Source organism: Schistocerca piceifrons, chromosome 5 (genome assembly GCF_021461385.2).
Source record: "Schistocerca piceifrons isolate TAMUIC-IGC-003096 chromosome 5, iqSchPice1.1, whole genome shotgun sequence".
Classification (NCBI taxonomy): domain Eukaryota; kingdom Metazoa; phylum Arthropoda; class Insecta; order Orthoptera; family Acrididae; genus Schistocerca; species Schistocerca piceifrons.
The window spans coordinates 282,690,320-282,702,282 of NC_060142.1; positions in this window are offsets into that span (position 1 = coordinate 282,690,320).

Consider the following 11,963-nt stretch of genomic DNA (forward strand, 5'->3'; position numbering starts at 1 on the left):
AGGTGGTCCATTGATAGTGACTGGGCCAAATACCTCACGAAGTAAGCATCAAACGAAAAAACTGCAAAGAACGAAACTTGTCTAGCTTGAAGGGGAAAACCAGATGGCGCTATGGTTGGCCCGCTAGATGGCGCTGCCAAGGGTCGAACGGATATCAACTGCGTTTCTTTTTTTTTAAATAGGAACCCCCATTTTTATTAAATATTCGTGTAGTACGTAAAGAAATATAAATGTTTTGTTGGACCACTTTTTTCGCTTTGTGATAGATGGCGCTGTAATAGTCACAAACGTATAAGTACGTGATGTCACGTAACATTCCGCCACTGCGGGCGGTTTTTGCTTCGCGCTTCATTACCCGTGTCAAAATGGACCGTTTACCAATTGCGGAAAAGGTAGATATCGTATTGATGTATGGCTATTGTGATCAAAATGCCAAACGGGCGTGTGCTATGTATGCTGCTCGGTATCCTGGACGACATCATCCAAGTGTTCGGACCGTTCGCCGGATAGTTACGTTACTTAAGGAAACAGGAAGCGTTCAGCCACATGTGAAACGTCAACCAAGACCTGCAACAAATGATGATGCCCAAGTAGGTGTTTTAGCTTCCGTCGCGGCTAATCCGCACATCAGTAGCAGACAAACTGCGCGAGAATCGGGAATCTCAAAAACGTCGGTGTTGAGAATGCTACATCAATATCAAATGGCTCTGAGCACTATGGGACTCAACTGCTGAGGTCATAAGTCCCCTAGAACTTAGAACTACTTAAACCTAACTAACCTAAGGACAACACACACAGCCATGCCCGAGGCAGGATTCGAACCTGCAACCGTAGCGGTCGCGCGGTTCCAGACTGTAGCGCCAGAACCGCTCGGCCACCAGCGGCCGGCACATCAACATCGATTGCACCCGTACCATATTACTACCGTCAGGAATTGCAAGGCGATGACTTTGAACGTCGCGTACAGTTCTGCCACTGGGCACAAGAGAAATTACGGGACGATGACAGATTTTTTGCACGCGTTCTATTTAGAGACGAAGCGTCATTCACCAACAGTGGTAACGTAAACCGGCATAATATGCGCTATTGGGCAACGGAAAATCCACGATGGCTGCTACAAGTGGAACATCAGCGACCTTGGCGGGTTAATGTATGGTGCGGCAATATGGGAGGAAGGATAATTGGCCCCCCTTTTTTTTGTCGATGGCAATCTAAATGGTGCAATGTATGCTGATTTCCTACGTAATGTTCTGACGATGTTACTACAAGATGTTTCACTGCATGACAGAATGGCGATGTTCTTCTAACATGATGGATGTCCGGTACATAGCTCGCATGGGGTTGAAGCTAGCATATTTCATGACAGGTAGATTGGTCCCGCACGTTCACCGGATCTGACGTCGCTGGATTGCTTTCTGTGGGGAAGTTTGAAGGATATTTGCTATCGTGATCCACCGACAACGCCTGACAACATGCGGCAGCGCATTGTCAATGCATGTGCGAACATTACGGAAGGCGAACGACTCGCTGTTGAGAGGAATTTCGTTACACGTATTGCCAAATGCATTGAACATTTATTGCATTAATGTGGTATTTACAGGTAATCGCGCTGTAACAGCATGTGTTCTCAGAAATGATAAGTTCACAAATGTACATGTATCACATTGGAACAACCGAAATAAAATGTTCAACCGTACCTACGTTCTGTATTTTAATTTAGAAAACCTACCTGTTACCAAATGTTCGTCTAAAATTGTGAGCCATATGTCTGTGACTTTTACAGTGACATCTTTCACAAAGCGATAAAAACATTCACATTTCTTTACGTACTACACGAATATGTAAATAGGGGTTACTACTAAAAAAAAACGCAGTTGATATCCGTTTGACCTATGGCAGCGCCATCTAGCCGGCCAACCATAGCGCCATCTGGTTTCCCCCTTCAAGCTAGACAAGTTTCGTTCTTTGTAGTTTTTTCGTTTGACGCTTATTTCGTGAGATAGTTGGCCCGGTCACGATCAATGGACCACCCTGTATATTGCTAACTGGAAGCGTCAAAAGTGTTTTGTCTCCTTGTACGTTAGTAAAGAGTTCAGACGAAAAGCCGTTTAATTCAGTATCTGTATAAATTAACTTTCCAGTCTGTCCACTCTCTAGTGCTGCGAGAAAATTAAGTATGGCTAACATAAAAAGTGTTTATTTCGTTCTGTCTCTCCTACTTCTACTTTTTCTTCCGTGGCAGCACTGCTTAATCCGTGCAACTACTCGCGGTACCTCGGCCTCATTAATGCAACACGTACTGTAGTTTGTAGCGTTTCTAAGCCCACATATCGGAGCAACTTTCGCCGAGCGTGCAGCCACTATAAGCGCGCATCTCGCCGGGTGGTGAGGGACACCGGAGGTTTCTCCTCTTACAAGAACTGGTCCAGCACTTGGCGGAGTCCCCTCGTATCCGCTCGCGCGTCGCCATAATAGCCAGCCGCGAGTCACTCTCGGGCGCTCACCCTTTCACTCTCACTCCACAATGAGTGCCACGGAAGGCACTGCGTAAGAAGTGCATTTCATCTGAATTAAGTGCCGATTCATGCAAAGTGCTCTTTGACGCAAAAACATAAAAGTGTTTTGAAGTGGCAGCGTAAATCGAGGCATGAGCTACCGATATGTTTACGAGATGAAAAAATTATTCTCGTTTCGTAAACATTTCGGTAACTTAGTCGTAGTTATCAGCATCTACACTCTACATCTAAATACGAGGGTCGCTGCAAAAGAAATGTACACTATTCTTTTTTTAAATCCGTCTTTTATTCTACATGTCTGAAAGTTTTACAGTGTGTAGATACATCCCTTAAGAACAATATTTTCATTTCTCCACATAATTTCCATCCCTCCCAACTGCCTTACACCATCTCGGAACCAGCGCCTGTATACCCGCACGGTAAAATTCTGCACCAACCTGTTGGAGCCACTGTTTGCCAGCGTGCACAACGGAGTCATCATCTTCAAACCTTGTTCCACGAAGAAAGTCTTTCAGTTTCCCAGAGAGATGATAGTCACATGGAGCCAGGTCAGAACTGTCAGGCAGGTGTTTCAGTGTTGTCCATCTGAGTTTTGTGATGGCTTCCATGGTTTTTTGACTGACATGTGGCCGTGCATTATCGTGCAACAGCAAAACATCCTGCTTCTGCCGATGTGGTCGAACACGACTCAGTCAAGCTTGAAGTTTCTTCAGTGTCGTCACATATGCATCAGAATTTATGGTGGTTTCACTTGGAATGATGTCCACAAGCAAGAGTCCTTCGGAATCGAAAAACACAGTAGCCATAACTTTTCCAGCAGAAGATGTGGTTTTCAATTCTTTTTTCTTGGGTGAATTTTCACAATGCCACTCCATTGATTGCCTCTTCGTCTCTGGTGAAAAATGATGGAGCCATGTTTCATCACCTGTCACAGCTCTTCCAAGAAATTCATCTCCACCATTCTCGTACTTTTCCAAAAGTTCGCTGCATACCGTTTTTCATGTATCTTTGTGAGCCACTCTCAACATCATGGGAAACCACCTGGCACAAACCTTTGTTAACGCCAACACTTTCAATATTCTGCAAACACTACCTTCCCCTATCCCAACGTAACGTGACAATTCGTTCATTGTGATGCGTCTGTCAGCAGTCACCAATTGGTTAACTCTCTGCGCATTGTCTGGTGTGTGTGTGCAGTACGAGGCCTGCCGCTGCGAGGACAATCCTCAATATTGCCGTGCCCGCTCACCCAGCGACTAACTGTGCTGCGATCGACAGCAGCATCTCCATACACCTTTTTCAACCTCTTGTGGATGTTTCCCACTGTCTCGTTTTCACAGCACAGGAATTCTATGACAGCACATTGCTTCTGACGAACGTCAAGTGTAGCAGCGATCTTGAAGACATGCTGTGACGGCGCCACTCACGGGAACAGGTTGAACTAAGTTTGAAGACAAGCGGGAAGTATGTATCTACACACTGTAAAACCTTCACACATGCAGAATGAAAACTGTATTTTTACAAAAATAGTGAGCATTTCTTTTGGAGTGACCCTCGTACATCCCACACAAGTCACCGTACGGTGCGTGGCGGAGGGTACCCTGTTCCACTGCAAGTAGTTTTCTGTCCTGTTCCACTCGCAGATAGACCGAGGAAAAAATCTTCGTTGCCCTTACGCGGAATGCGTATTGACGGCAGTAGGATAGTTCTGCACTCATCTTCAAATATCATTTCTCCAAATTTTCTCAACAGTGTTCCTCAAAAGGAATGTCGCCTTCCCTCCAGGGATTCGCATTTGAGTTCCCGAAGCCTTTCCGTAGCACTTGCGTATTGTTCGAACCTACAAGCGCTCACTTGACGAAAGGTCTGTTCCTAAGGACTAGAAAGTAGCACAGGGCACACCAATATTCAAGAAGGGAAATAGGAGTAACCCATTGAATTACAGACCCATATCACTGACCTCAATTTGCAGCAGGATTTTGGAGCATATACTGTACTCGAACATTATGAATCACCTTGATGAAAATGACTTATTGATACATAACCAACACGGAGTCAGAAAATATCGTTCTTGTGCAACACAGCTAGCTCTTTATTCCTGGCCGACCGCGGTGGCCGTGCAGTTCTTGGCACTTCAGTCCAGATCCGCGTGACTGCTACGGTCGCAGGTTCGAATCCTGCCTCGGGCATGGATGTGTGTGATGTCCTTAGGTTGGTTAGGTTTAAGTAGTTCTAAGTTCTAGGGGACTGATGACCTCAGATGTTAAGTCCCATAGTGCTCAGAGCCATTTGAACCATCTTTATTCCTATGAAGTAATGAGTGCTGTCGACAAGGGATCTCAGATCGATTCCACATTCCTAGATTTCCAGAAGGCTTTTGATACCGTTCGTCACAAGCGACTATTAAATTGCGTGCATATGGAGTATCGTCTCAGTTGTGTGACTGGATTCGTGATTTCCTCTCAGAGAAATCACAGTTCGTAGTGATAGACGGTAAATCATCGAGTAGAACAGAAGTGATAACTGGCGTTCCGCAAGTTAGTGTCATAGGCCCTCTGCTGTTCCTGATTTATATAAATGATCTAGGTGATAATCTGAGCAGCCTCCCTTGGACTGTTTGCAGATGACGCTGTAATTTACCGTCTAGTAAAGTCATCAGACGATCAATTCCAATTACAAAATGATCTAGAGAGAATTTCTGTGTGGTGCGCAAAGTGGCAATTAGCACTAAACAAAGAAACGTGTGAGATCATCCACATAGGTACTAAAAGAAATGCAATAAATTCTGGTTATACGATAAATCGCACAAATCTAAGGGCTGTCAATTCGACTAAATACCTAGGAATTACAATTAGGAGCAACTTAAATTGGAAAGACCACATAGATAATATTGAGGGGACGACGAAACAAAGACTGCGCTTTGTTGGCAGAACACTTAGAAGATGCGACAAACCCACTGAAGAGACAGCCTACATTACACTTGTCCATCCTCTGCTGGAATATTGCTGCACAGTATAGGAACCTTACCAGGTAGGACTGACGGAAGAAATCGATAAAGTGCAAAGAAGGGCAGCTGGTTTCGTGTTACCGCGCAATAGGGGTGAGAGTGTCACTGATATGATATGCGAGTCGGGGTGGCAGTCACTGAAACAAAGGCGGTTTTCTTTGCAGCAAGATCTATTTACGAAATTTCAATTACCGCCAGACGCTGTGGCCGAGCGGTTCTAGGCGCTTCAGTCTGGAACCGCACTACCGCTACGGTCGCAGTTTCGAATCCTGCCTCGGGCATGGATGTGTGTGATGTCCTTAGTTTAGTTGGGTTTAACTAGTTCTAACTTCTAGAGGACTAGTGACATCAGATGTTAAGTCCCATAGTGCTCAGAGCCATTTTTTCAATCACCAACTTTCTCTTCCGAATGCGTAAATATTTTGTTGACACCCACCTATGTAGGGAGAAATGATCATCATAATAGAACAAGAGAAATCAGAGCTCGAACGGAAATATTTAGGTGTTCCTTTTCCTCACGCGCCATTCGAGAGTGGATTGGTAGAGAAGTAGTATGAAAATGGTTCGATGAACCCTCTACCAGGCACTTAAGTGTGAATTGCAGAGTAATCATGTAGATTTAGATGTAGTTGTAGAACCTACCGGTAACAAACCTAGCAACCTGCCTCTATATTGCTTCGAATTCTTCCTTTAATCCTACTTGGGGCGGATCCCAAACACAAGAGCAGTACTTAAGAACAGGTGACACTAGCGTCCTATATGCGGTCTGCTTTAGAGATGAATAATACTTTCCTAGAATTCTCCCAATAAACCAAAATCGACCGCAATCCCCTGATCCTAGTTCGTTTTCATTTCGCTTTGCAGCGTAACGCCCAGATATGTAAACGGCGTGATTATGTCATGCAGAATGCTATGCTGTATCAGAACATCCGCACTAACTTTTCTACATTTAGAGCTAGCTGCACTCGCATTCAGGAGAACGGCGGTTCAAACCAGCGTCCGGCCATCCTTATTTATGTTTTCCGCGATCTAAATAGCTTAAGACAAATGCAATGATGGTTCCTTCGAAAGGGCAGGACTGGTTTCCTTCTCAGTCCTTCCCTTGTGCTCCGTTTCTACTGGCCTCGTTCTTGATTGGACGTTAAACAATAAGCTCCTGCTCCTCCGTTAACGGTCTACAGTGGGGCACCGTGTCAGATGCCTTGGCCAGCCGCTGTGGCCGAGCGGTTCTAGGTCCTGCAGTCCGGAACCACGCTGCTGCTACGGTCGCAGGTTCGAATCCTGCCTCGGGCATGGATGTGTGTGATGTCCTTAGGTTAGTTAGGTTTAAATAGTTCTAAGTCTAGGGGACTGATAACCTCAGATGTTAAGTCCCGTAGTGCTTAGAGCCATTTGCACCATTTTCAGATGCCTTGCCTGAAATCTAGAAATGTGGAACCCGCATGTTGCCCTTTGTCCATAGTTAGCAGTATATCATGTGAGGAAAGGACAAGTTTCACACGAGCGAAGCTTCCTGAAACGTGCTGATTTGTGGACATAAGGAAATATATTATATTCGAACCCAGAATATGGTTTGGAATCCTGCAGCAAACCGACGTTCAGGATATTGGTCTCTGATTTTCCGGGCGTGACGCTAACGTCTAACGGCACAGGGCCCAGAGAATAATGTTCCTGTAAATGACGATGTTGAACTTGCAGAGGCTGAAAACTAGTTTACGGTACAAGAAATCGTATCAAATAAAAAAAGCGACTTGTTGAATATAACCTACATACAATCACAGTTCGTCATACACAGTGTATATAAGGAAAATGCTCTATACCGTTAACAGTTTTCCATCATTAGAACTGGAAAACGAAAAGAATATCCTTCTTATTTTCTTAATTCTATGCAAATAGGACAAAAGAAAAAGTGAAGTGAAAATTAATTTTCATTCCGACTAAAAACGGTATTACATGCTCTTTAAATAATGCTCAGTGAACTGAATAAAACATAGAATGGAAGTGTTCTGTGAGGACAATTATCTCTCTCTTTATATTTATACAGACGCGCCAAGTCTGGGCGCACAGCTGGCAAAGTTTACAGTAAAGGTTAAATCAAAAATTCAGTTTAAAAGATCCTTACAAAATTTTGAAAAACGACCATAGTTTATTAGAAGCTTAAAAACAAATTACCTACAACAATGAATTACAGTACCAAAAAAGACATTTAAAACCACAAGGCAAAATTTAGTCACAAGTTGTGACATGGTGGGGGATTAAAACAGTGATCCAGAGGGTTTAGAATGATTTTTTTTATTTCCGCCAATGATTGCAAAATTTTGGTCCTTAGACTACCAGTTTCCGTCAGCAGCGACCATTTTCAGATCTGCAGCAAAACATGGGAAATGAAAGGCAACTATTGAATAGATTACGTCTTGGAACAATAAAATATGCCATAACGAAAAATTATTACTTTCGGATGTGAAAACGTTCGCTTAAAATATGACGAGTCATACCTGTTCTATAGCATGTCCTAATATAATAAAGCCATAGTAACATCGTCAGAAAATATATACAAAATGAGTTTAGCATCGTCGCACATGTTTTAAATATGGTGTAAAATAGGCCATAGTTCTGGCAGAGTCATACTGTCTCTATCGCAGCTCACAACAAACTGCAGTACGGTAGCCACAACATATGTGTGTGCCGTAAGTTCATTAGATGTCGCTTCTGTAAGTCTACCCATATTCGTCAATTATAAAATTGTTTAGTATGCAGTTATCAGATTTTGTGTTGTAAACTTTTACAAAATTTTAAGAACGTGATAAAAAAAAAGTTCAAAGGGCTCTAAGCCCTACGGGACTTAGGTCATCAGTCCCTTAGAACTTAGAACTACTTAAACCTAACTAACCTAAGGACATCACCCACATCCATGCCCGAGGCAGGATTCGAACTTGCGACCGTAGCAGCAGCGCGGTTCCGGACTGAAGCGCCTAGAACCGCTAGACCACAGCGGCCGGCCGTAATCAACACTGGTTGACAGTATAGGACAGGTTCTGTGATTGAGTCAAAGAAAACTTTACTTATTCAATAAGTAAGTTATTCGATATCTCCCGATATATTAGTAGAAGCCATTCTCTGTTAATAAAAATTTAGACACAATTGAAATATGTCATGCAAAACTGGACAAGTTAACCTTTTGCCTGAAAGCAGTTAAGCCTGACATCGACTTCTCTGTTTCGTCTTACACCAAACAAGGTGCAAAAGGATGGAAGAGGGGATTAGTGTTTAACGCCCCGTCGATAACGAGATCATTAGAGACGGAGCAGAAGCTCGGATTACGGAAGGATCGGGAAGGAAATCGGGCGTATACTTCCAAAGGAACCATCCCCGCATTTGCCTTAAGCGATTTAGGGAAATCATGGAAGACTAAATCAGGATGGCCGGGCGCGGATTTGAACCGTCGTCCTCCCGAATGTGAGTCCAGTGTGCTAACCACTGCGCGACCTCGCTCGGTGCAAAAGTATGCTGCCTTCCATTAAAATGTCAATGTAACGAAATGAAGTGATTATAAAACTGCACGACATAATAAACAGTGCAGAACGGTGGATTTAAATACAGAATTGTGACATACATGCCCGTATCGTTTGACGATATTGAGTTAGAAGCTTGAATTTTTTACGCCGACAAGAGGTCGTAGACCTTGGTACCTATAAGTGTCAGCCTGAGACGCCTACCCGTCCCTGAGAAAAATTGGTCTTAACAGTCGGACAGTCAGGCAAACGGATAACAAATGGCAACAAATATACACTCCTGGAAATGGAAAAAAGAACACATTGACACCGGTGTGTCAGACCCACCATACTTGCTCCGGACACTGCGAGAGGGCTGTACAAGCAATGATCACACGCACGGCACAGCGGACACACCAGGAACCGCGGTGTTGGCCGTCGAATGGCGCTAGCTGCGCAGCATTTGTGCACCGCCGCCGTCAGTGTCAGCCAGTTTGCCGTGGCATACGGAGCTCCATCGCAGTCTTTAACACTGGTAGCATGCCGCGACAGCGTGGACGTGAACCGTATGTGCAGTTGACGGACTTTGAGCGAGGGCGTATAGTGAGCATGCGGGAGGCCGGGTGGACGTACCGCCGAATTGCTCAACACGTGGGGCGTGAGGTCTCCACAGTACATCGATGTTGTCGCCAGTGGTCGGCGGAAGGTGCACGTGCCCGTCGACCTGGGACCGGACCGCAGCGACGCACGGATGCACGCCAAGACCGTAGGATCCTACGCAGTGCCGTAGGGGACCGCACCGCCACTTCCCAGCAAATTAGGGACACTGTTGCTCCTGGGGTATCGGCGAGGACCATTCGCAACCGTCTCCATGAAGCTGGGCTACGGTCCCGCACACCGTTAGGCCGTCTTCCGCTCACGCCCCAACATCGTGCAGCCCGCCTCCAGTGGTGTCGCGACAGGCGTGAATGGAGGGACGAATGGAGACGTGTCGTCTTCAGCGATGAGAGTCGCTTCTGCCTTGGTGCCAATGATGGTCGTATGCGTGTTTGGCGCCGTGCAGGTGAGCGCCACAATCAGGACTGCATACGACCGAGGCACACAGGGCCAACACCCGGCATCATGGTGTGGGGAGCGATCTCCTACACTGGCCGTACACCACTGGTGATCGTCGAGGGGACACTGAATAGTGCACGGTACATCCAAACCGTCATCGAACCCATCGTTCTACCATTCCTAGACCGGCAAGGGAACTTGCTGTTCCAACAGGACAATGCACGTCCGCATGTATCCCGCGCCACCCAACGTGCTCTAGAAGGTGTAAGTCAACTACCCTGGCCAGCAAGATCTCCGGATCTGTCCCCCATTGAGCATGTTTGGGACTGGATGAAGCGTCGTCTCACGCGGTCTGCACGTCCAGCACGAACGCTGGTCCAACTGAGGCGCTAGGTGGAAATGGCATGGCAAGCCGTTCCACAGGACTACATCCAGCATCTCTACGATCGTCTCCATGGGAGAATAGCAGCCTGCATTGCTGCGAAAGGTGGATATACACTGTACTAGTGCCGACATTGTGCATGCTCTGTTGCCTGTGTCTATGTGCCTGTGGTTCTGTCAGTGTGATCATGTGATGTATCTGACCCCAGGAATGTGTCAATAAAGTTTCCCCTTCCTGGGACAATGAATTCACGGTGTTCTTATTTCAATTTCCAGGAGTGTATTTTGTCTGATAGAATTAGGAATAAACAATTTTCGATTTTTTTGTTTTATTTATATTGTTGAAAGGAAAGTGCGAGTATTAGTTGAGGACAAATTGGATGAAAGTCAGTGTGGGTTTAGGCGTCTTAGAAGTTGTCAGGACCAGATCTTTGGCTTACGGGAAATAATGGAGAAGTGTTACGAGTGGAACAGGGATTGTATCTATGCTTTATAGATCTAGAAAAGTTATATGACCGGGTTCCTAGGAGGAAGTTATTGTCTGTTCTACGAGATTATGGAATAGGAGGCAAACTTTTGCAAGCAATTAAAGCTCTTTACATAGATAGTCAGGCAGCAGTTAGAGTTAACGGTAAATTGAGTTCATTGTTCAGAGTAGTTTCAGGGGGAAGACAAGGTTGCAACCTGTCTCCACTGTTGTTCATATTATTTATGGATCGTATGTTGAAAACAATAGACTGGCTGGGTGAGATTAAGATATGTGAACACAAAATAAGCAGTCTCTCATATGTGGGTGACTTAGTTGAAAGTTTGCAAAGTAGTATTTCAGAGCTAGATCAGAAATGTAAGGACTATGGTATGAAGATTAGCATCTCCAAAACGAAAGTAATGTCAGTGGGAAAGAGATATAAACGGATTGAGTGCCAAATAGGAGGAACAAAGTTAGAACAGGTGGACGGTTTCAAGTACTTAGGATGCATATTCTCACAGTATGCCAACATAGTGAAAGAACTGGAAGCGAGGTGCAGCAAAGCTAATGCAGTGAGCGCTCAGCTACGATCTACTCTCTTGTGCAAGAAGGAAGTCAGTACCAAGACTATGTTATCTGTGCACCGTTCAATCTTTCAACTAACTTTGTTGTATGGGAGGGAAAGCTGGGAGGATTCAGGTTACCTTACCAATAAGGTTGAGGTTACGGATATGAAAGTAGCTAGGATGATTGCAGGTACTAGTAGATGGAACAATGGCAGGAGGGTATCCACAATGAGGAAATCAAGGACAAACTGGGAATGAACTCTATAGATGTAGCAGTCAGGGCGAACAGGCTTAGATGGTGGGGTCATGTTATGCGCATGGGAGAAGCTAGGTTACCCAAGAGACTCATGGGTTCAGCAGTAGTGGGTAGGAGGAGTCGGGGCAGGCCGAGGAGAAGGTACCTGGATTCGGTTAAGAATGATTTTGAAGTAATAGGCTTAACATCAGAAGAGGCACCAATGTTAGCACTGAATAGAG